General features: G+C 41.6%; 1 long non-coding RNA gene across 1 annotated transcript; it reads right to left on the bottom strand.

Moving 5' to 3' along the window:
• Window positions 1-3,446: 3,446 nt before the first annotated feature.
• On the bottom strand, window positions 3,447-4,525 carry LOC117556213. The gene is made up of 2 exons (XR_004570509.1): window positions 4,222-4,525; window positions 3,447-3,790 (listed from the first exon to the last, which is right to left on the bottom strand). It is a non-coding gene; the product is annotated as an uncharacterized LOC117556213 (long non-coding RNA).
• Between the last annotated feature and the right edge of the window lie 1,639 nt (window positions 4,526-6,164).

Raw genomic sequence — 6,164 nt, forward strand, 5'->3', positions numbered from 1 at the left:
CAGGTGCCCGTTGTTGAATGTTAAAACGTTCCCTTTGTAGTGTCAGCAAATAGGAGAAAGTATGATACTTGACTTTATAAGTTATTTTTGTTATGATTATCTTTATGAAGCATAATGAACATAAGTACTTATAATTATATTTATAATGCTCTTAAGATGTGGCGGTGATATAATGTGTATGTTTAGATACCGTAGAATATGAACTGTACGTAGTGTTTCCTATCACAATAGCATAGATAAGTGATATATTTAAAGCCACCATGGAGCAGTGTTTTAATTTCACCATATGGACATTGTGAAGATTGTTTTAAATACAACCTAATGTGCAGAAATGTATCAGACATTAATGGACTTTTAAGTTGAAGTTGTATCATGCTTTTAATTAATTTAACAATTCTTAAATCATTCATTAAGTTGTTGTAGTTGTGATGCTTTACTGATTTTAATACAGTTTTCCTGGTTGCCATGGAAACACATTCCCTCACCTTCCGACATTGTGTTCCGTGTGATGTTACAAAGCGTTGGAACTCAGCCTCAGCAGGACTGCAGCAGACCCCCCTAGTTTCCACTGGGTCCGTCTGCGGCGCGGGGCGCGTTGTGGCTGCGCCGCGGCGTCCGCAAGGATCGCATGGATGTTGTATAATAAGGTCCAGCCCCCACCCTCCCTGTGAGCACAGTGTGCTCTGATTGGTCGGGACCATAGACTGTATATATAAATGGACTTAGTGTCCGTCACGTCACCCATAGGATTCTGCAGAGTTGCCGAGAAGCCCTTAGTAGGCGGAGTCGGCCACTAACGGCTTGACAGCAACGTCAGAGTCTAATCCCGCCTGCTCCAAATAAGGGCAAAGAGGCGGAGCCGAGGCGGGACCTGCTGCCTCCGAACTGGAGGTAAACAGAGCTACGCGCTAGTAACGCGCTACTTTTATAATTCAGTAATCACACTACAGTTACTAACATTGCCCCGACACGCGTTACTTCGTTACTTACTAAAATCAGTCATAATCAAACCTCAACAAACACCTGCAAAGAACACATGCTAAGGTGAAGCTAACGCACAGCTATTTTTTGTTTGTTTATATCCTTATTCTTTCACACACACATACGGGTTTTGGGCCGAGGGCGACACCGTACTTCCGGTATCAACCATTTCACGCGAGGTGCATACAGAATATCATAGTCGATTGCCTTAATCAATATAGTCAACTCTAAAATACCACATATATGCATTGGCATGATAATATTATTGTGACAAGTGGGGTATTCATCTGGTGTTTCCAGAAGATAGACGTAGATGCAGCCAAAATCGACCGAAGGCCACTTTTGAGGGTCGTAATTCCATACATTGTACATCCAACAACCCACACAGCTCTAGTTTACGCTGGTAACGACCTAGAGCACACCCCTCAAGTCCAGAGATGTAATCCGAAGACATGCAGCGATTTCTTCGGTCGTTAATTCAGAAAAAAAACCTAGTGCGCTCTGCCTGGCAACATAAACTAGCTGTTTATATTAGCATTGCCAGGATTTTTGCACCTCCAGAAAAATGGCGTCTTTATAAAGAATATATGGCACGCGTTGCATTGTGGGTAGCTGTGACGTCACTGTGTGTGAAAGAATATTACTCAGGCCCATTCCCAAACCGCCCCCTACACCCTACCCCTCCGTTTGCGCGTTCACGCGAAGGGTCCGCCATATTGAGGGCTGGTCCAAAGCAATCAGGGCGGAGGCGTAGTGGGTTATAAAAGCCTCCGACAGCGAGTTTTCATGGATGCAGGCTTGATAATCTCACTCCACAGGTGTGCAACCGTTTTTCGGGCATGGAGGAAACAACGTCATACAAATGTGAGTTCCATGTGGTTATTTTTTTAAACGATAAATAATACGTTGCCTTAACTAAAACATGCCTTTGTGAACATGTATTTATAAATCTACACGTGTTAATTTGATTTGCCAAGATTACATTAGATTTTTATTTTGAAGATGTACAAATCTAAATTGGAATCAAACTAACAACACACGTGTCAATTCATGTATCCATTCACTTACGAAATCGGTTTAAACTTAAATGTGATTTGTAATTTCAGGGACTGTGGTAAAAACCAAGGCACTTATTGCATTAAGGATGGACAAGGACGACCTGTTTTGCAAAAAACGCAATGCTGCCAAAGAAGCATGGGAGTGAGTTATGCACTCAATTCATATTTTGTGCAATGAAAGTAATGAATGTGCACTGTGGGTCATTGACTTAACACCAATATATATTGTTTAAATATTCTATGATAACAGGTCAATCATTAAGGAATTGGACCTTGGGCAACATGTGTCTCACAAACAGGCCTCCAAGAAATGGGAGAACCTAAAAAAGAAATACAAGGTAAATGGTGTATTGTTATTGTAAAACATGTTTGTTTTTGAAAAAGCTGAACAAAGATTTCTAACATGCATTTGTTTGCAATAGGAACTTAAAAGGCCAAGGACTGGAACAGGGACTGATCAGGGGGAAGAAACCCCTGCAACATGGCCCTTCTTCATGGCCATGGATGAGGCCATAGGTGCAAGGCCTTCAATTAGTCCTCCTGTCCTTGTTGCCTCAGCCTTGGCAAACCCCACAATCCTCTTCGATCCGAAGGCTGCTTCCTGCTCCTCTTCCTTCCCCCCCCAAATGTGGCTGATGATCCAGACCCCTCACCACCCTCATCACTGTCTCAGGCTGGAACCACCCAGCAGCCCCCCCCCAAAAAAAGAAAAGGTGCTATGGGAGTGCTGGAGTGCCTAGAACGCGAGGCAGAAAAAGAGGACGAACGCCACAGACAAATAATGCAGCACTCAGAGAAATTTCTAACCCTGTTCGAAAAAATGGTCGACAAAATGTGATTTATTTTTTTCCCCCCACCATTGGCCATTTCTATGTTTGATTATTGATGTTACTTACAAGACTTGTTTTTGTTCGCTTGTATTATTTATTTGGAAGACAATAAACCTAATTTAACGTACTGTCCTTCATGTCTTCAATATTCTATAGTAAATACAGGTAGACGGGTGATGAAGGTGACATTGCGTTTGCTTGATTGTTAGATGGCTACATTGTTCTGTGTGGGTTTCATAATGTAGAAGGAAAAGTTTTGCACAAAGTAATGTTGTGCACGGAACTAAAGTGTTTTTTCCAAAGTCTGAAGATTAACCCTGAATATCAGCATTTTAAATAAAGATATGTCTGTGCGCTTCATAGGTATAAGGCATTAAAATATACATGACATTTACGGTCTTAATTGCTCATGTCAAACCATTTGCAGAGTTTCACTCAAAAACAAAAGTGATTGTATTAGAAGACCTGTGTTCATTTTCTGAACCTTTGCTCTGTGCTCGTGATTGAATGATCCAAGAGGTAAGGACATTTGTCTCCAATTTGGGATTATGCAGAAAGACAATTCAGGAAAACCAAGTTTGAAATCAACGGTGCACAGGTTTATTTTATTTCACCTCTTTTCTCTAAAGTGAGAAGTGGAGCTCACTAAAACAAACAAAATTAATCAGGTATGTGTGCACATCATTTCAAAAACACAAGTTAACAGACAACCACGTTTTTCCAAAAAAAAAACAAAGTTCATTCGATGTAATCGTGCTCTCTGGTGTGGTGCCATTTGGACAGGAGCAGAGAGTTGTGCAGCAATCCTGTTCCTTAGGTGGTGTCCAGGACTTTCCTGTCCACATGCTGCGGCAGGGGGAGGACTCTGGTCCCCATCTTCAGGGGGGAAGGCTTCAGCATCCTCAAGGACATCGTTCATGTCTATGCACAGAAATGCACAACATGCAATGATGTCAGGGGCAAAGCTTGGACTGACCTCCAGCGCTTTGAACACACACACACACACACACACACACACACACAAACACACACACACACACACACACACACAAACACACACACACACACACACACACACACACACACACACACACACACACACACACACTTCTGAGACCAAGTCAAATGAACCTTTCCTTTTTTATTCTATAAACTACTGACAACATTTCTCTGTGTTGGAATTCTACATACACTATACAGATATACACGTATAGCTTATAAGGAAAGAATAAATGAATGTATATCACAATATATCTAAATATCTATTTGTATTACACATACAAAGTTCATAGGCTACTATATAAGAAATAAAGTGAAGATAATTGTTGTATTAGCAATATTTAAATGTTTACCTGCCACTGGCACATCGCTAAAATGCGCCTCAACCTTCTGCGCCTTCTGTTGGATCTTGCCATTGCACCCGCTAACAGGCGACGGATAGCAACGCAGGTCAATGCAGCCGACAGATGGAGATGTGAGTTGGACACCATGACGTCCGTTTCCGTTTCCTGCGGAGAGAGGGGAGGCCGTCCCAAAGTTTGCCGCTGTATTTTTACCCTTAACCCATAATGGAGGGAACTTCATTCAGCTGTGAGTGTGCCTACAGACGGAGTTCACTCCGTCACGGAGGGGAGGGTCGAGGGAGTGGTTTGGGATTGGGCCGTAGTCTGTTCTTCTGCTTTGTTTTCCGGTTGTTGCCTGTTTTGAATGACGAATACACACTACCGCCGCCTGCTGGTAAGGAGAGTTATTGCCACTCACGCATGCGCAGTTCGTACGTGCTCGGCTGAAGTCTTGGCGGTGTGTTCCAGTGCAACACATGGCCAACACGCAGGAGAACACGCCGACGCAACAGCGTGAGCAGAGATAGACTGCGCAAAATACAGATAGCAGGAGACAGAGGACAGCCATGGTCAGATAGGAACACATTCAGGAGCTATCTGGATCAGTCTAATGCGACAATGGAAACTGAACTAAAGAGAACATTTGAAACTTTAGCAGTCTGCGTGATCTGCCTGCAGGGAGGGGCGGGCCGGCCCTGAGAGTAAAGTAACGAGTAAAGTAACGAGTTACTTTATGTAGAGAGTAACGAAGTAGTGTAATATATTACTTTTTTTTTAAAAGTAATATGTAATATGTAATATATTACTTTTTTTTAGTAACGACCCCATCTCTGGTCAGGACTCCCTGTCGTCCTCGTTAGAGATGAGGCCGACGATGGCAGAGTCGTCCGAGAACTTCTGCAGGTGGCAGCGTTGTTAAGTCTGCAGTGTAGAGTGTAGACAAATGTAGTGGATTTACTGTATTTAACGGATTTACACAAGCTTTAATGGTTTTGTCAAGGTTTTTATGATTTGGTAAAGGTTTTACTGCACAAAGGCCCTCCCTGAATCCATGTTGTCCTGGAATGGCAATTAATATATTATATATTTTATAATCCTGCCAAGTTATAATTAATTTGTATTACATTTATAATGTAATCCTGGTTTTATGAAACCCTGTTTATACAGTACATAATCTGTGTTTACACTGATAACCCTATTTAACACACACATGTTGGTTTAGTGCGAGCATGTTAAGAGAGGGGAAGCACATAAACAGAGGTGGGAAGTAACTGAACATTTACTCAAGTACTGTAAATGTTGAGGAACTATTAGGCTACTTTACTTGAGTATTTAAATGTTTTACTACTTTGTACTTCTACTCCACTACAATTCAGAGGTAAATCGTGTACTTTACTCCACTACATTTATTTAGTTACTCTACAGATTAGGAACAATGATGTGAAATATAGACACTTAAATAAGACTTTATATCACATGGAGTAACATTCAAGCTCACCTGCAGCATGCACCAGCTTTGATAAACACATTAATGCATCAATAATTATAATCAAAACATGTTATATATTATTCTGAAATGGACACATTTTCATAATGAGTAGCCTACTATACTTTAAGTATATTGTGATGCTTATACTCTTCTACTTTTATTTGAGTAACATTTTGAATGAAGAACTTTTAACAGAGTATTCCTACACTCTGGTACTTTTTACTCAAGTGGCTACAAGATCTGAGTAGCCTACTACCCATCCTCTGCACCCACACCAAATCCATGTTAGGGCCGGTCCTGGTATATCTGAAAGTGAATGTATTTCCAGCGGGTGTTTTTATTTACAGTGTTTTATTTTTGACACCGGTGACCGGAAGTCATTGAGGTCCAGCCTGGTTTTCCATGAAGCACCGCTTTCGCAACAGCAGTGAGCGGCACCGGCACGGCGTCTGTCACATGGCTC

Source organism: Gymnodraco acuticeps, unplaced genomic scaffold (assembly GCF_902827175.1).
Source record: "Gymnodraco acuticeps unplaced genomic scaffold, fGymAcu1.1, whole genome shotgun sequence".
NCBI lineage: Eukaryota > Metazoa > Chordata > Actinopteri > Perciformes > Bathydraconidae > Gymnodraco > Gymnodraco acuticeps.